Source organism: Manihot esculenta, chromosome 16 (assembly GCF_001659605.2).
Source record: "Manihot esculenta cultivar AM560-2 chromosome 16, M.esculenta_v8, whole genome shotgun sequence".
NCBI classification, from domain to species: Eukaryota; Viridiplantae; Streptophyta; class Magnoliopsida; order Malpighiales; family Euphorbiaceae; genus Manihot; species Manihot esculenta.
The window spans coordinates 19805525-19825856 of NC_035176.2; positions in this window are offsets into that span (position 1 = coordinate 19805525).

Consider the following 20332-nt stretch of genomic DNA (forward strand, 5'->3'; position numbering starts at 1 on the left):
GAAGATCAGTTGATGTGAAAATAGTAAAGTGTAAATGTTTAGAGATCAAGGTTCAGAGATGAGTGAGTCGTTAAAGGTTAGTGAGCCAGAAAAGAGCTCGAGAGCTCTAGCCGTGGATTTTATACATCTAGATCGAGAAAGAGTGAGCTTTCAGCTCTAAGTGTAGACCTCAAGTAAAGAAATAAGGCAGAGAATAGTGTAAGGAAGTGAAAAGTAAGAAAAAAAGAAGAAAAGTAAATAAGAGAAGAGTAAATAAAATAGACCAGAATAGAATAAACATAAAGTAAGAAAGTTTAGAAAGAGATGTCAGGTTAGTCTGGGATTAGGTGGCGATTGAGCTCTGGTTCAGAGAGTTCTGGATATGTGAGGCGTGGAGTGTACACAACAGTAGTCTGTTGGTATGGGACTACGGCATGTATAGATGCGAGCAGGAAGGACTCATGTTATGTGAGTGTCCTACTGCGGCCCTGATTGGCACAGTCCCAACAGATGACTTCTAGTAGTGTAACTCAGCCTGTAGCTCTAGCCATGGTTCAGAGCAGTGGTTGAAACAGGAGGAGAGAGTTCTCCTATTCTTTGGTCGGTTCCCGAGGAAAGATTCGTTAGCTTTAGCTTGGATCTTCATCCTGACTCAGTAGGAGGCTAACACATCGAACACGGTGACGTCAGATACGTTCACTTGAGGGTGTTCAAATGTGTAGGATATCGTGGACCCTGATGTTTCTTTCCCTGTTGTCTTGAGAGCCGTAGATAGAGGGGGGTTTGATAACTTCTGGGCTTAGAGAGTTTTCTTTGGGTTGGTAGACCCAAGAGTGATCCATCTGAGGCAGAGTCAGTCTGTCGGTTCAGTTCAGAGTTTGTTGAGAGTAGTAGATGCCTTCCAGCTGACCTTATGGTTCTAGGGGTGACTGGTGATGTCAACCTAGGGCGGATTGGCTAGCTACTCGAGGTACTACCTACGTCTGTAAAGACAAGGTAGGAGAGTTCAGCGTTCAGAGGCTCAGATGGATCAGAGGTAGTCCTTAAAGAGGACAACATAGCATACCCAGGAGGTTAATATCAGCCCTGCAGGCTCGTGAATGCATTAGGAAAGGTAGTCAGGGATTTTCTTGCTTTTGATCGAGAGCATCATAGCCAGGTCAGGGAACCAGCCTCAGGACTTATAGATAGAAAAAGAGAAAGAGTTTTATGTGTTATCCCAGACAAGCTACCAGGGTTACCCTTGGTAAAACAATATAGAGTCTGAAAGGTAAGTGAGAATGGAGACTAGACTCATCTTCACCTCTTCTTTTGAAATGGTACCTGTAGCATGTAAGAAGTAGAAAAGCAGTTGCAAGATTGAGAGAGATAGTAGAGCAGTTGTGAACTTGGTAGATAAGGATTTTATCCGACTTAGTACCACACCCTGGAGTGTTCCAGTGTCGTTGTGAGAAACGAAGGATGAAACCTTGAGATTTTGTCACAACTGGGAATAGTTGCACAAAATCACTACCAAGGACAGGTGTTCCCATGCAGAATGGATGATCTATAGGACCAGCTAGTAGAAGCTGGTTGTTTGCCATAATAGATCTGAGAGTTGGGACCTATAGGTCAAAAGTTAGAGAAAAGTCAGTTTAGCAGTTGCGTAGAGGTGAGATCTTTATGATAGTAAAGAGACTAACCCAGAGGTAAGGGGTAAAACTGCGCAGCGACTCTGAGTACACAAGACAGTATGTCCTAGGTGAGGCAGATGAGATGTTAGCTGTCCTCAGTCAGAAGTCGCTTCTCAGGTTATCCTACAGACACAGATAACTAGAGAGCTAGAGAGCTAGAGCGCTAGAGATAGTCCAGTGTAGTTAAAAAGGGATCAAAAGAGAAGAAGCCAGTATAGTAAAGAAGAAGAAAAGCGGGCAAGGATCAGAGTGCATAGCAAAATCGTAGAGTAGGTTAGAGAAACAGAGAAGCATGCCCATTATCTACGAAATGTTGTAGATTTTCAGAGAACATGGCATAGAGGCCAAGTTCTGTAATCTGAGTTCGGTTTCGGGGCATGGTTGTGTGACTCGTAATAGAGAATGGTATAGCCAAGTCATCTAGCAGTTCCTTAGAGTTGTTGCTCCTCTGATCGGGTTGAGTAAAGAGAAGCAAAGGTGAGTGGACCCAGAGTAATGTGAATAGAGCTGAGAAAAGTTAAAGAGAAAGGAAAGTCAGTGGTTAGCGAAGAGAGTCAAGTTGACTGTGTACAGACAGGAGTGGTCAGTAATCAGTGTAGAGTGTGGACACAGATTAAGCAGTTAAAGGTCAACAGAGTCAGAAAGTAGAGATAACCCGGGAGTTTGACTCCAGGGGTATTTGTGTCTCTTCTCAGAGGACGGTGTTAGGCTTTCCTTAATTGCTTGTTTGCATGTATGTTGTTTTGAACATTCGAGGACGAATGTTCTTAAAGGGGGGAAGAATGTAATACCCAGCTAGATTCAGACATCAGAATTCCTACCGTCTGGTGGAATGTGAGGATGTCAGAGGTCTCTAGAAGGGTAAGAGAAAGTTTTCTAAAATATTTTCAAGTGTTTTAAAAGTTTAGAATGGAAAAGGATTGAGTTTTGAGAGAAAAGGCCAAGGAGGCATTTTGCCATGTTCGGCCGCCGAAGGTAAAGTTCGGCCGCCGAAAGTGCCCAATGTTCGGCCCCCGAAGTTCAAGTTCGGCCCCCGAATGTTGCATGGTTTTGCATGCGATTCGGCAGCCGAAGTTGAGGTGGCCAGCCAGCTATTGTGCACTCCTCCGTCGATGAAATGGCCAGGTGTTGCTTCCAAATGATAGACAGAGGATTTGGCCACGTCTCTCATGACTCATCTGCAGGGTTTTATCACCCCATGCATAGGTTTGGTGTCTTTCTAGTGATTTTGAAGGTTTTGGGTCAAAAGGAGAGGTTTGGTGGTTTGGAGCATTTGAAGAGGTGTTGGTCCATAGATCAGCTCTCAGGTTGTACCTCTTCTGATTTCAGAAGGTAAGGGAAGGTTTTGAACTTCTTTTACTGATTTATAAAGCTTTTAAAGAGGTTAAGGGTATAGTTGCATATATAGGGTTTCAAGTTTAGTTTTTGATGTTTTAATGGTGTAAGCATGATTATGTGTATGTTTGTTATTTGTGTTGGGGTTGTTAGGTAGTTTTAGACCCCTTGAAGCATATACTGAAGTATATGTGAGTTGAGGGAGGAGTTATGCACGTTTGAGAGTTAGAAGTGGATGAAGGAGGGAGGTTACCGTCGGGGCTGAGTTCTGGATGAACTCAGGTTCGGCAGCCGAAGGAGGATTCGGCCGCCGATGTAACGATCCGAAAATCAGGCCGCCACCGGCGCTAGGATCCAGATCGGCTTAAGGCCGCCGGGACCCGTAGCAAGCCAAACATACATCCTGTGAACCTGTTTAATCCCATACATGGTCAACAACATACATAAAAATTAAAAACTTTTCTTTCATTCAAACCTTTCTTTGCCAAGCCTAGCCTGTGCATGCACATACATAACATAAACCTCTCATTGGAGTCCTCATCAAATATTCCAATGGGGTAACATAACATAACATAGGCTTGGATTACATAATCATCATAAAAACATTATATCTCATACGAGACCATGTGTACAGGGAATACAACAGACTCTAGTCAAGCACATTATCAAACTTACATTACATCTCATACTTATACATTACCAACAAACCATGTCCACAGCTAAGCTATTACATAAACTTCTCTTACTCTGCTGACTCCTCTAGCTACTCTGCACCTGCAAGACTGGGGTTAGGGGAGAGGGGGTGAGCTATAAAGCCCAATGAGCGGAAACTAAAAATATTTGCTCTAATTCCACCCTTTTTAGGTATATTATTATTCATTTTATTGTTATTATAGTTCCTCCATTTTTAGGTATATTATTCTTCTTTTTATTATTATTATTATTAAACTTTTTCTTTCTTTTTCTTATTCATGCTTTCATGAAATGCAACACATCACAGCTAATCACATAAAGGATGGTATTGTCACCATTAGTCCTCAACATCTCCAAATGCCAGGGGCGTAGAATGGGCCTCACTGGTCTTTCTCTTACATAACATAACATTCCAAAGTGCCAGGGGCGTAGAATGGGCCTCGCTGGTCTTTCTCTTACATAGTGCCAGGGGCGTAGAATGGGCCTCGCTGGTCTTCCATACATATCATCATAACATATCATCAGAGGACTATGGATCACCCAACAACCATCCACATCAACATCAATTTATGCAATGCAGCATATTCGTGAATTCTAATGCAAACATCCTGAAATATTGCATGGCATAATGATGCATGGGCAATGCTTTATGATTCATTCATTTATTCATTTATTCATTTACTTTAAAACTTAAGGAGTTGTTCCACTCACCTGGTGACTGAAGCTGTAACAACGAACTCGGAACGACTATCTCACAACCGGGGGTCTCGGTTCCTCGGGTCCGAACCTACACAGGTGGACTCAAATGAGGCACCAAACAACAAGAACATAACTCTAAACATACCCCCAAAAACCTCCTAAAAACACCTCAAAACACTCCTAGGAAGCATGCAAGAAAAGGCTGGACAGGGCACTTTCGGCGGCAGGTTCGGCGGCCGAAAGTCCCTCCAGAGACGAAAGTCAGGCAGGTTCGGCGGCACCTTCGGCGGCCGAAACTCCCTGACAGAGACGAAACTCATGCATGTTCGGCGGCACCTTCGGCGGCCGAAAGTCTCGGACAGAGCCGAAACTCCAACTTTCGGGGGCAAGCTTCGGCAGCCTAAAGCTGCCTCTCAAGCCATGTTCGGCGGCCGAAAGTGCCTTCGGCTGCCGAACCTGGTTTCTGCCAAAGGGCAGAAACTTTGGCTCCTCAATGCACATTTGCCTCCCAACTCTCACATCATGCATATACTTCACCCAAATCATGCATACAAGTTCCTAGGGGCCTCAAAACATCAAATACCCCAACTACAACACTTCAAGCATACTCAAACATCATACATTGTTCATAAATCACTTAAAACCTAACATTTGCTTAAAAACTCATACAACCCTATACATGCCATTCTACCCCATAAAATCACTTAAAACTTACTTAAAACACATGAGGAGCTTAAGATCGGCTCTTACCTCTTGAAGATCGAGGGTTGAGGAGATCTAAACTTGGAGATGGGAGAAGTTTCAACTTTTGGTCTCCAAGCTCCAAAACTCGTTCTAAGCTCAAAGATCTTCAAAACCAAAGTTATAAACTTGTAAAGATCATGGAAAAAAGGAAGGAAAAACTCAAGATTGGAGAAGGATGGCGGAATGCTCACCTTGGCCGAAATGGGGAGAAAAAGCTCGCCCATTTTCGGCTAAGGGACCCTTTTATAGGTGGCTGGCCAGGCCACGTTCGGGGGCCGAATGTGCCTCCGCATCCATGCAATGTTCGGCGGCCGAACTTGACTTTCGGCGGCCGAACCTGAACTTCCCTAACTCATGCTTTCGGGGGCCTAATGTGCCTCCAAAACGCATGCATGTTCGGCGGCCGAACTTGACTTTCGGCGGCCGAACCTGGGTTTTCCTCCAATGCTATTTTCATGCAAAACTCATTTAGTTTCATACTTTAAAACCATTAAAATCATGAAAACATTTTATAAAACATGTCTTTACCCTTCTAGAAGTTCCCGACATCCGAAATTCCGCCGGACGGTAGGAATTCCGATACCGGAGTCTAGCCGGGTATTACATTCTCCCCCCCTTAAGAACATTCGTCCCCGAATGTTCCTCAACTAGTACATGCATAACATAAAACATAACATACATACTAAACACATAGGACACATAGATACTAACCTCTAAAAGAGATGGGGATACTGTTGGAGCATGGACTCCCGTGTCTCCCAGGTACATTCTTCTATATTGTGGTGGTTCCAAAGGACTTTCACCATCGGGATTTCCTTGTTTCTTAGCTTTCTGATCTGGGTGTCTATGATCCGCACTGGCTGCTCAACATAGGTGAGATCCTCTTGGATCTCCACATCAGGCTCACTAAGAACCTTGCTCGGATCTGACACAAACTTCCTCAACATGGAAACATGGAAAACCGGATGGATTCTTGCCATTGAAGCAGGTAAGTCCAGCTTGTACGACACATTCCCAATCTTTTGCAAGATTTCAAAGGGTCCGATGTATCGTGGGGCTAGCTTACCTTTCTTCCCGAACCTAACCACTCCTTTCATTGGAGACACCTTAAGCAATACCAGATCCCCCTCCTGAAACTCTACTAGTCTTCTGCGGATGTCTGCATAACTCTTCTGTCTGCTTGCAGCAGTCTTGATTCTTTCTCTGATTAATGGTACCACTCTGCTGGTGATCTCTACTAGCTCAGGCCCTGCCAAGGCCTTTTCTCCAACTTCTTCCCAGCAAACAGGTGATCTGCACTTCCTTCCGTACAAAGCTTCATATGGAGCCATCCCGATGCTAGCATGATAGCTGTTATTGTAGGCGAACTCTACTAAGGGTAGATGTTGCCTCCAAGAACCGCCAAAATCTAGCACACACATTCTGAGCATATCTTCTATTGTCTGGATGGTCCTCTCTGACTGCCCATCAGTCTGGGGATGGAAGGCAGTACTGAAGTCTAACCTGGTACCCATAGCACTCTGCAGACTCCGCCAAAACCTGGAAGTGAACTGGGGCCCTCTATCTGACACTATAGAAACAGGAACCCCATGCAGCCTGACAATCTCATCCACATACACCTGCGCCAACTTGTCCACAGAGTAGCCACTCCTGACAGGGAGGAAGTGAGCAGATTTGGTGAGTCTGTCCACAATCACCCATATGAAGTCCAATCTGTTGGACGTCGCCGGTAACCCTACTACGAAGTCCATAGCTATGTTTTCCCATTTCCATTCTGGAATCGGTAGCGGGTTAAGCATTCCAGCTGGCTTCTGATGTTCCAGCTTCACCCTCTGACACACTTCGCAGGCTGACACGAACTGTGCCACTTCTTTCTTCATCGCTGGCCACCAATAAACTTTCTTCAAATCTTGATACATCTTGGTGGCTCCGGGGTGAATGCTGTATCTTGCATTATGAGCCTCTCTCATAATGTCTCCTTTTAGCCCTATGTCATCTGGTACACATAATCGACTCCCATAGCGGAGGATCCCCTTGTTGTCAAATCTGAACTCATCATTCTTGCCTGACTGAACAGTCCTGGCAATCTTCACTAACTCGGGGTCCTCATGCTGTTTCTGAGCGACTTGCTCAAGGAACACGGGTGTCACTTTCATCTGGGCCAACAAGGCACCTGTACCTGACAACTCTAACTGTAGCCCTTCTTCGATGAGCTTGTAGAACTCCTTTACTACTAGTCTTCGTTCTGCTGTGATGTGGGATAGACTGCCGAGTGATTTCCGGCTTAAGGCATCAGCTACAACATTAGCCTTACCCGGATGATACTGGATTTTGCAATCGTAGTCACTGAGCAGTTCTACCCATCTTCTCTGTCTCAAATTCAAATCTCTTTGACTCAGGATGTACTGCAGGCTCTTATGATCTGTAAAGATCTCACATTTTACCCCATAGAGGTAGTGCCTCCACATCTTGAGTGCAAAGATTACTGCTGCCATCTCAAGGTCATGTGTGGGGTAATTCAACTCATGCTTCTTTAGCTGTCTAGAAGCATAAGCAATCACCCTCTCATTCTGCATAAGCACACATCCCAGTCCCACACGGGACGCATCACAAAAGACTGTAAAGTCCTCTCCACTAGATGGCAGTGCTAACACTGGTGCTGAAGTCAACCTCTTCTTAAGCTCTTCAAAACTCTCTTCGCATTGGTCGGTCCACAGAAATTTCTGATTCTTCCTGGTTAGTCTGGTCAGAGGAGCTGCTATCTTTGAGAAGTCCTGAACGAACCTCCTGTAGTAACCTGCCAAACCCAAGAAACTCCTGATCTCCGTCACTGAAGTGGGTCTAGGCCAGTTAACCACAGTCTCTGTCTTCTTGGGGTCTACCTCTATCCCATTCTCTGACACTACATGCCCCAAGAACGAAATGCTCCTTAGCCAGAACTCACATTTAGAGAACTTGGCATACAAGCCATGTTCCCTCAAAGTCTGCAAGACCAACCGCAGATGATGGGCATGCTCTTCTGCATTCCTGGAATACACTAAGATATCATCTATGAAGACAATAACGAAGTGATCCAGGTATTGGCTAAATACTCTGTTCATGAGATCCATGAATGCTGCAGGGGCGTTAGTTAACCCGAACGGCATCACAAGGAACTCAAAATGCCCATATCTGGTTCTGAATGCTGTCTTTGACACATCTTCATCTCTGATCCTCAGCTGATGATACCCAGATCTCAGATCTATTTTGGAGAAACAACCTGCTCCTGCTAGCTGGTCGAATAGATCATCGATCCTAGGCAACGGGTATTTGTTCTTGGTAGTAACCTTGTTCAACTGTCTATAGTCGATACAAAGTCTAAGGGATCCATCCTTCTTTTTCACGAACAACACTGGAGCACCCCAAGGTGAGGCACTCGGTCGGATGAAACCCTTGTCTACCAGCTCTTGCAACTGTTCTTTAAGCTCTTTCAGTTCTGCTGGCGCCATCCTGTAGGGAGGGATAGAGATCGGTCTGGTTCCTGGCATCAATTCTATTTCGAACTCTATCTCCCTAGGAGGCGGTAAACCTGGCAGCTCGTCTGGGAAAACATCTAAGAACTCTCTAACCACAGGCACCGAGGCGGGCTCTCTGACATCTCTGTCTAGCTCTCTCACATGAGCTAAATAACCCTGACAACCCCTCCTGAGCAGCCTACGAGCCTGTAGGGCTGATATCAAACCTCTAGGTGTACTCCCCCTGTCTCCTCTAAAGACAACCTCTGACCCATCCTGACATCTGAACTTAACTACCTTGTCTCTGCAATCCAAGGTAGCACCATGGGTAGATAGCCAATCCATCCCTAGAATGACGTCAAAATCTGTCAAGTCTAGAACCACTAGGTCGGCGGATAGGCATCTTCCCTCTATGAAAACTGGACTGTACTGGCAGACTGACTCTGCCACTGACGGGTCACATTTGGGTCCGCTGACCCATAGGGGACACTCTAACCCAGAGACCATCAAACCCAACCTCTCGACCGCTCTCGGAGAAACAAAAGAATGGGATGCACCCGGGTCCATTAAGGCATAAACATCTGAACAACCAATGATGATATTACCTGACACCACGGTGTTGGATGCGTTTGCCTCCTGCTGCGTCATTGTGAAGATCTGTGCTGGAGCTGACGGACCTTCCCCTCTGTAAACTGATGAAGAAGAGGCTGACCCTCTCCCTCGGCCTCTGCCACTAGCCTGTGTTGCGGCTGAAGCTGCTGGCTGTGCTACGCTACCCGAAGTTGTCTGCTGGGGCTGTGCCGTAGGAACTGCCCTCGGACACTCCCAAGACATGTGTCCCTCTTGCCCACACCTATAGCAGGCTGTCGTTCCAAACCGGCATACCCCCCTGTGTAGCCTACCACACCTTGCACACACTGCATTATCAGCACCAGAGCTTGAGCCACTTCCTAATCCCAGACCTGATTTGATCTTGCTCCAGAACTTATTCTTCTTTGGTTTCTTAGTGGTACTGCCCCACTTCTTACTAGCTGAACTCAAGGATGAAGGGTCTATCCTTCCCCCACCTGGGGTCTTAGAACCAGAAGGCTGTGCCACTGACTGCTTGACTTTTCCCTCTATTACGGCACTAGCCTCCATTCTCCTGGCCATGTCTATAATGGCATGGAAACTTTCTCTATCAGCTGACTGAATCAAAGAGGAATACCTGGAGTTGAGCCTCATGATATACCTCCTCGATTTCTTCGGATCTGTGTCCAGATGTTGCCCAGCAAACGGCAACAACTCTAAGAATCTATCGGTGTACTCATCGACACCCATCTCATCTGTCTGCTTCAGCTGTTCAAACTCAATCACCTTCAGCTCCCTAGAACTGTCAGGGAAAGCCCATCCTGCGAATTCATTCGCAAACTCCTCCCATGACAAACTGTCCACCTTTGGTTTCACATAGTTCTTGAACCACTCTCGTGCCTTCTTGCATTTCAGAGTGAAACCAGCCATTTGAATGGCTCTACTGTCATCAGCCCCTATCTCATCTATAATTGTTTTGACCTTTTCCAGGTACACAAACGGATCATCACCGGTATCAAACTGGGGAGCACCCAACTTCATATAGTCGGTCATCTTGGCCTTGCTCCCCCCAGATGAGGTAGGTTGAGGTCTTTGGTTTTCTGTAACTGCGGTTTCTGCTGGTGGTGGAGGTGCGGCATCCCCTGGGATAGGGTTTGCTGTGCCTGGATGGAAGGATGGAGGTGGGTACATAGGGTACTGCGGATACTGTGGGTAAAAAGGTGGGTATGGCATGTGAGAAGGGTAAGGATTAACACTGGGGTAATCCGATGTACCTCCCATCGAATACCCGGGGTATGGTGAAAAAGGTGGGTACTGGGGTGGTGGAATAAACCCCGAGGCCTGAGTGCCTCCCTGAGACTCACCCATGCCCTCTTCTGGCATGCTCACACCAAGACTACCATCCCTCCTCTGGTCCACATCCATCTCTTCTCCCACATCCACTGACCTGCCTCCTTGAACCGTTCCTCTTACTGATCTGTTTCTACCCAGATCCAGAGATCTTCTAGGATCTCCCACTGCTCTGTCCCTGTGGGACCTACTTGACATTGTCCTTGGCAACGCTGGAGGACGGGCGCTCGTACCCTCATCCTCCGGTGGTACTCTAGCCAATCTAGCTGATCGACGAGTTCCTCGCATTCTGTTTACTGAAAAACAGCACAGATAACAAAACATTAGTATCCAATGGTTCATGTGGAAACACATGAACCCACATCATATACATAGCATATCTCATGGCATATCATACTTTCATTCTAGACAGGACTCTACATCCTATCCTAGTGGACATGATTTCCTATTGTGCTTGACTTTCTATCACATCTATGAGCCCGACACTCTAGGTCCGACCATATGAACCTAGGGCTCTGATACCACTCTGTAACGACCCGAAAATCAGGCCACCACCGGCGCTAGGATCCAGATCGGCTTAAGGCCGCCGGGACCCGTAGCAAGCCAAACATACATCCTGTGAACCTGTTTAATCCCATACATGGTCAACAACATACATAAAAATTAAAAACTTTTCTTTCATTCAAACCTTTCTTTGCCAAGCCTAGCCTGTGCATGCACATACATAACATAAACCTCTCATTGGAGTCCTCATCAAATATTCCAATGGGGTAACATAACATAACATAGGCTTGGATTACATAATCATCATAAAAACATTATATCTCATACGAGACCATGTGTACAGGGAATACAACAGACTCTAGTCAAGCACATTATCAAACTTACATTACATCTCATACTTATACATTACCAACAAACCATGTCCACAGCTAAGCTATTACATAAACTTCTCTTACTCTGCTGACTCCTCTAGCTACTCTGCACCTGCAAGACTGGGGTTAGGGGAGAGGGGGTGAGCTATAAAGCCCAATGAGCGGAAACTAAAAATATTTGCTTTAATTTCACCCTTTTTAGGTATATTATTATTCATTTTATTGTTATTATAGTTCCTCCATTTTTAGGTATATTATTCTTCTTTTTATTATTATTATTATTAAACTTTTTCTTTCTTTTTCTTATTCATGCTTTCATGAAATGCAACACATCACAGCTAATCACATAAAGGATGGTATTGTCACCATTAGTCCTCAACATCTCCAAATGCCAGGGGCGTAGAATGGGCCTCACTGGTCTTTCTCTTACATAACATAACATTCCAAAGTGCCAGGGGCGTAGAATGGGCCTCGCTGGTCTTTCTCTTACATAGTGCCAGGGGCGTAGAATGGGCCTCGCTGGTCTTCCATACATATCATCATAACATATCATCAGAGGACTATGGATCACCCAACAACCATCCACATCAACATCAATTTATGCAATGCAGCATATTCGTGAATTCTAATGCAAACATCCTGAAATATTGCATGGCATAATGATGCATGGGCAATGCTTTATGATTCATTCATTTATTCATTTATTCATTTACTTTAAAACTTAAGGAGTTGTTCCACTCACCTGGTGACTGAAGCTGTAACAACGAACTCGGAACGACTATCTCACAACCGGGGGTCTCGGTTCCTCGGGTCCGAACCTACACAGGTGGACTCAAATGAGGCACCAAACAACAAGAACATAACTCTAAACATACCCCCAAAAACCTCCTAAAAACACCTCAAAACACTCCTAGGAAGCATGCAAGAAAAGGCTGGACAGGGCACTTTCGGCGGCAGGTTCGGCGGCCGAAAGTCCCTCCAGAGACGAAAGTCAGGCAGGTTCGGCGGCACCTTCGGCGGCCGAAACTCCCAGACAGAGACGAAACTCATGCATGTTCGGCGGCACCTTCGGCGGCACCTTCGGCGGCTGAAAGTCTCGGACAGAGCCGAAACTCCAACTTTCGGGGGCAAGCTTCGGCAGCCTAAAGCTGCCTCTCAAGCCATGTTCGGCGGCCGAAAGTGCCTTCGGCTGCCGAACCTGGTTTCTGCCAAAGGGCAGAAACTTTGGCTCCTCAATGCACATTTGCCTCCCAACTCTCACATCATGCATATACTTCACCCAAATCATGCATACAAGTTCCTAGGGGCCTCAAAACATCAAATACCCCAACTACAACACTTCAAGCATACTCAAACATCATACATTGTTCATAAATCACTTAAAACCTAACATTTGCTTAAAAACTCATACAACCCTATACATGCCATTCTACCCCATAAAATCACTTAAAACTTACTTAAAACACATGAGGAGCTTAAGATCGGCTCTTACCTCTTGAAGATCGAGGGTTGAGGAGATCTAAACTTGGAGATGGGAGAAGTTTCAACTTTTGGTCTCCAAGCTCCAAAACTCGTTCTAAACTCAAAGATCTTCAAAACCAAAGTTATAAACTTGTAAAGATCATGGAAAAAAGGAAGGAAAAACTCAAGATTGGAGAAGGATGGCGGAATGCTCACCTTGGCCGAAATGGGGAGAAAAAGCTCGCCCATTTTCGGCTAAGGGACCCTTTTATAGGTGGCTGGCCAGGCCACGTTCGGGGGCCGAATGTGCCTCCGCATCCATGCAATGTTCGGCGGCCGAACTTGACTTTCGGCGGCCGAACCTGAACTTCCCTAACTCATGCTTTCGGGGGCCTAACGTGCCTCCAAAACGCATGCATGTTCGGCGGCCGAACTTGACTTTCGGCGGCCGAACCTGGGTTTTCCTCCAATGCTATTTTCATGCAAAACTCATTTAGTTTCATACTTTAAAACCATTAAAATCATGAAAACATTTTATAAAACATGTCTTTACCCTTCTAGAAGTTCCCGACATCCGAAATTCCGCCGGACGGTAGGAATTTCGATACCGGAGTCTAGCCAGGTATTACAGCCGAACATGCCAGACTTTCGTCTCTGGAGGAGACATTCGGCCGCCGAAGGTGCTGCCGAAGGTGCCCTGTCCAGCTTTCCTTTGCTTGTTTTGCATGCATGTTTTGAGGTGGTCTAGAAGGGTTTTAGGGAGTTGTTTTATCAGTTGACTAGAGTATGTGTGGTGCCTCATTTGCGTCCTCCATTGTAGGATTGGACTCGAGGAATCGAAGAGTTTAACAGTAGTAGCTGCGTCAGAGTTAGAGGTAGCCCAGAGTTAGCCAAGCAGAGGCTACAGGTGAGTGGAACTAAACTCAATATTTTATCTTGAGAAATGACACGATTCTAGCATGATCCATGCATCATAAACCGCTATGTTATGTATTAGGTTGTGTTGCATTAGAATTCACGAATATGATGCATTGCATATGTTGTTGTTCCTGTGGATGAATGTTGGATGATCCTTAGCCCTTGACAGAGAGCAGATACAGAGTTATGGCATGAGAGAGCCATACCAGGTCGCCCCTGGATAGTCCAGGTCGCTCCTGGTACTATGAGTGAGACAGCTAGGCTGTCAGATCAGAGTTAAGTGTAGACCAGGTGAGACCTCGTCTCCTTGGCACAGTTGGTCATGTTATGATATCAGAGAGATAAGTGTAGACCAGGTGATGACATAGTCTCCTTGGCACAGTTGGCATTATTATAACATGTAGTTGAGGGTTATTGGTGACAAATTCATCCTTGAGATGATATGTTTGTGATGTGATGCATTTCATGAGAGCATGTAATGAATGAACTATTTTTATTGTTCCTCCTCACTGGGCTCTAGAGCTCATCCCACTCCCTTAACCCCAGTTTTGCAGGTTCTGAGATAGCTATGGGAAGTCAAAGTCAGCAAGAGTACAGAGGAAAGTTATGCATGAATGTATGTTTGTAATAGCATAGTGGACATGATGTAATTAAAAGATTAGTTGTATTGTAATGTATAGATATATACTGTCATATACTGGATAGACTTATGCTTTCCCTAGTGTCATTGCTACAGTGTGATGTATGATTAATCCCTTGTACATGAATCCTGTTTTACGTTTCTTGATAAGAAATGTGTGAGTTAGGCTTAATGTATGGCTTGGATGAGATACCAGTGGGATGTATTACAGATTAAAAAGGGTTTCAATCCCTTGAGCCACAGCAGATGGTAATCCCTGGTATAGGCCCTGAGGGCCATTTCAGATTGACATATCTGAGTAGCAGTAGTTAAGCCTACAGAGTTTTACAGGATTGTTGAGTCGTTCTGTATCATGTATGGGATTTATCAGGTACACAGAGAGTATAGTTGGCTAACTACGGGTCCTGGCGGCCTTAAGCCGATCTGGATCCTAGTGCCAGTGATGGGTCGGACCGTTACTGAGGGGTACCGGTTTCCGGGCTGTTACAGAAGAGGCTAATGTTCCAATCTCAACTTTCATAGATTGAAATTGAAGAGGAAGTTGTAATGCATGAAGTTAATGTAGTTATTGCTGAAAATTTCATCAATGAGCTTATAGAAGAGGTTGTGAATGATGGTGGATATGGGGAGGACATGATTGATGAGGTGGAGGAGGTGAATGGGGCTACTTTAGAAGTTATAGAGGAGAATGGATCACATTCATAGGATCTTTCTATGACTAACATTGTTACGCCTAGTTTATTTATTCTTGATGTGCAGGTTATTGATGAAAACATCCATGACGAAAGTTTCATGCTATTTTCACTTATTCAATAGGAGGTCTTTGAAGATGCATTGGTTCTTAAAGCTTCCATTTCTGACATGAATATGAGCAAGATTTGAGGATGGATCTTTTCTAAAAAAAGGAGGGAATGATATAATAAATTTTCAACAACGGTGTGAAGCAACCTTATATCATTCAAATGGGTCTCAAAGGAGTTTAAAATTATATCCATATGATCCAAATATACTTAGGGCATGCTTTAATTTATGTGGGGCACATTTAATGAAACACTTGCAATCATAGGCTTAAGGAGTCTAATCATGCCTATAGGCCAAAAATATACAAAGGAAATCCTAAAATGAAGATCAAGAAAGGTTTTTGTGAAGATTCAACTTTGTTATGATGGGCTTACTATATTTTATTATTTAAACACTTGCTTTATTTTGGCTTTATTTGGGCTTGTATTCTGGCCATATTTTATCTTTTAAGTTTTAGAGTATTGGTCATGTTTTGGTCTTATGTTTTAATACTTATGAGTTTGATGTGTTATTTTAGTGTGTGATTAGGTTTAGGCCTTGTGTGTGATTCAGCCAAGCTTAAAAATAGTGTCTTAGGGTTTTAATATTCTCCTTACTATAAAATGATAAGGAACACTTATAAGAGGAAACTTTGAAATTAAAATTTTCAGAATTCTTCTTCATGGGTTTAGCGTGTATTATTTTGAGTGAGAGCTAAGATTTGCTTTCATCAATTATATCAAAAATTTTGGCTAACTTATCAACTATTCATTATGGCATTTGTCTGATTCTCATCTAAATCCTTCAATGATTGGTGTTTCAGCTTCTCCAAGTGTGGGTGCCATAGAAGGTGAATGTATCAAATCTTTAAATTTTATATCTACTTTTGCGCGTGAATTTGAGACTTATGCCATAGGGTTCCACGTCAGGGTATTTGGTTGGCTGTTTGGAAAGGAAAAACACATATTATTGCTCTAATACCATGTTTGAAACTAGAATAAAACGTAAACAGAGTAATTATAGAGTAAAATGAATTGAATTTTATTGTTGCACTCTATGGATATTTATACAGGTGTGGGAACATTCTGCAGCTTATTTTTCCAATTATTTTCAAAAGAAAAATAAATTACAAGCGTTACATAACTAACAAATCTTGTACATACTAAAGCCTTCTATTTAAGTGATGTGTTTTCCTTTTATTTATGCACTATCGTTTTAGGAGTTCATCGAATGCATTGTTTTGGTGCTCAGTATTTAACGCCATCTTCTTTTCTTTCTTTCTTCATAGCTTTTAGAATTCATAGAGAGTTTCATATAGTTTTTCATTTGTGAATCCCAGGCTAACCAACCTTGTCTCATATTGGAGATTAATAAAAGGAAATAAATCCAATTAAACTCCTATACTTATACTCCAGAGTCAAAATTTATTTTTTTTTATCAATTAAACCTTGTATTTTTTTTTCTCAAGAGTCAAATAGGTGTTGACTTAATATAATATCATTTTTTAATAATAAAATATTATTTTTGATTTAAAATATTAAAAATTTAGTATTCTAATTAACATAAAAATTAAAAAAATACATATAAATAGTAAATAATTTGTAAAACTACAAAAGTGAAATTTGTATGATTAAAAAATAATATTTTTATTATTAAAATTAATATTATATTTTATTATGACTTATTTGATCATTAACAAAAGTACATGGGCTTAATTGAACTTATACCTATTAATAAAATGGTTGCTTTTTACCCTAAATTAAAAGGGTTTATATGAAGTAGGTGGTAAAAAAATAATAATAAAAGAAGAGAGTGGAAAAGACTTATTTGTAGAATAGAATTCTCACTGCAAATATGGTAGTAAAATGTAATAAGCGTGGCAGCAGAAGAATCTCTGTCAGATGACATTTCAATTTTGAAGCATGAGAAAATTGAAATTTTGTTTCTTTTAATTTTAAAAAAGTTTCATGTTTAGTAAAGGTTCTTTATCATATATGTAGATAGCATGCCTCTTATTATAAAAAAAATATATGTATATACACTCGACATGCTTCTTATTTAGGCAGCATTTCCTCTTCCCCCATCTCACCTCATTTTCAACCTCTCTCTTCTCTCCTTTCATCTCTTTTCATTTTCTCTATACTCTCTCCTCTTATTTCTTTTCGTCCCATCTCAAATTCATTTTTTCAAAGTAAATTTTTTATTTTTTAATTTTAACATTTTCTTTTTATATAATTAACTAATTTATTTTTGACCGATTATTTATCATATTAAATGAGTTAATTTAATTATTTATTTATGTAAAATAAGTAGTTTTTTTTTTGTTATTACATGTTTTTTTATATTAATTATTTTATTTGCTAAAATATTAACTGAGAACAAGTATTCACATTATATCAAAAGTACTAAAAGGAAAGTTTGAAATCAACAGCAACGGTCTCTCTCAAGCCGCCAATAGCTCTAGAACTTTTGCCGATTGTGATTCCACCGGAATGTCAGATTCCGGCAATGAGGGTATGGAAGAGGATGATCTTTTGCAACATAATGGCCGTAGGAAGCGTAAAGATGGTGAAGGAGGTTTCTCTTTAGAAGAACAAGACGGTAGAAAGTTTGAGTCTGTTGGACAACCGTCTCCAATGGGTCCTTCGTTTAGGGATATGCTAGTCAATGGGAGTCCTAATAACGAGACTGTGATTGCTGACACAGTTGAAGTGAATGATGAGGAGTCGTATGAGCTTTCTGATGGGGAAGAGGATGAGGAGGATGAAAAGTGCCCTAATATTAAACTTACTAAAATTGAGAAATCTCGTTATTGTAAACCATGGAAGAACTCCTTGATTATCAAGCTGATTGGAAGATCAATAGGGTATGCCTATTTATCGCGAAGGGTGAAGGAACTCTGGAAACCTAAATCCCCTATTGACTTAATTGCTCTGGACAACGATTTTTTCCTTGCTCGATTTAATAGTAGGGAAGATTTTGATTTTGCACTGGAGGGTGGACCATGGATTATAGCTGATCATTATTTGTCAGTTCGCCAATGGTGCCCGGATTTTGATCCATTTAATGTTTCCTTGGAACGCTTGGCAGTTTGGGTTCGATTTCCATGCCTTCCAATTGAATATTTTAATGAGGATTTTCTTATGCGATTGGGGAGGAAGATAGGAGATCCTATCAGAGTGGATAATAACACTAGCCGAGTGACAAGAGGGCATTTTGCGAGATTATGTGTTGAAGTTGATGTTACGAAGCCTCTTTTGTCGAAATTCAAGCTGAACCGGAGAGTTCGACGTATTGAATATGAGGGGTTGCATATGGTTTGTTTTTCATGTGGAATTTTTGGGCATATGAAGGATAATTGTCCTTCGTTGCGGAAAGAGTTGCAGCCAGAGAATGTAGAGAATGTGCCTAATTCGGTTCATAGTAACCCTGCTCCTAAGGTGGCTCAGTTACCCGAGAATCAGGTGGTTAATCCAGCTGTTTTAGATGATTTTGGTGATTGGATGCTGGTTAAGAAAGATAGAAGACGTAATCAACGTCCTCAGGAAAAACCTGTATTTAAATTTGGGTCAGGTGATCATGGTCCGAGGGAGTCAAACAAGGGTAAATCAACGATGAAGGCCAATAATAACCCCTTTAGTTCTCTAGTTATTCTCCAGGATTCTGAGACTCATTTAGAACATAATGCGACTCCACCAGTGGTACAAGATTTTCGTCCTGTCTTGGGCAAGAAAAAGCTACGGGATTCTAAAGGGAAGGGTCAAGTGGTTTCTACTGTGACAAGAGAGGAGACTCCCAATATTGCTTTAGATTCCTATGTGAGATCTAATGGGCCTGCTGTGCAAAGTTCAGTTCTAAAAATTAGAGGGGTTTCGAGTGGATCAGGGGGATCTTCTAGAAAAGCTGCTGCACAAGATGACCATGTAGTTGTTCAAGGGAATAATAGAACGAATCAGTCAAAGACTTGGGTTGTTTCTAACTCGAAATTGGTGGGACTTGCAAATTTAGAAACAGAATTGGATAGGAATAAACATGATAATTTTAATGATCCGTCATTTCCTCATCCAACCCGTCCCAATATCCCAGCAGCTAATGGAGATGGTAATCAGGATATGAATCTTGACGATGATGCGATGATAATTGTTGCTCAGACTTCCTTGAATGAATTTCAGAATAGTGGTTTAATTGGTAAGATGCCTTCTAATGAGGGGTATTACTAGATTTTTCGTTCTATTATAGGTTCAGTCATCCTCGTGGCTTTCTTTTCTCTCTTATTTTTAATGATTATTGGAGTTTGGAATTGTCAGGGTGCTGCTTCTTCTAATTTTCTGAGAGCTTTTAAGGAATACAATCGTATCTATAAGCCTCAGATTTTTTGTTTGGTTGAGCCTCGAATTTCTGGCCATTCAGCTGATAATGTTTGTAAACAGCTAGGTTATGATAATTGGGTTCGTGTCGAGACTTTTGGTTTCAGTGGAGGCATCTGGATTTTATGGTCAGAAATATTTTTTAAGTTAACGCTTGTGTCGACAGATCCGCAATTTATTACATGCAATGTGTTACTTGATAATGGGGACTCGTGGTTAGTGAGTTTTGTGTATGCCAGCCCTGACATTAGTTTACGAAGACGTTTGTGGCATTCGGTTCTGGGTTTCAATGGAAGTGAGAAAAGTTGGTTACTGTTGGGAGATTTTAATTCTTTTACAAGCGAGAATGAACAAACCGGCTATGTTAATGTTCACAGTATTGGGGCTAGTGATTTTCGGCAATGGATTTTTGATAACTCACTTATTGATTTGGGTTTTGAAGGTACCCCTTTTACTTGGAGTAAGGGTGGTATTAATTCTTCTTATAAAGCTGCTCGATTAGACCGTTGCTTGTGTACTGAGATTTGGCGCATGACATTTTCTAGAGCTACAGTTATTCATGCTCCAAAGTTGCATTCTGATCATTGTCCTATTTTTATGAATTGCTTTGGAGTTACAAATTCTTCTGTTCGTCGTTTTCATTTTCAAGCGGCTTGGACAGCTCACAAAGATTTTGTTGATGTTGTTTCCCGTGGTTGGAAGCAAAATACTTCTTTATTTGATAATTTGAAATCAACCAAAGACTCATTAAGCC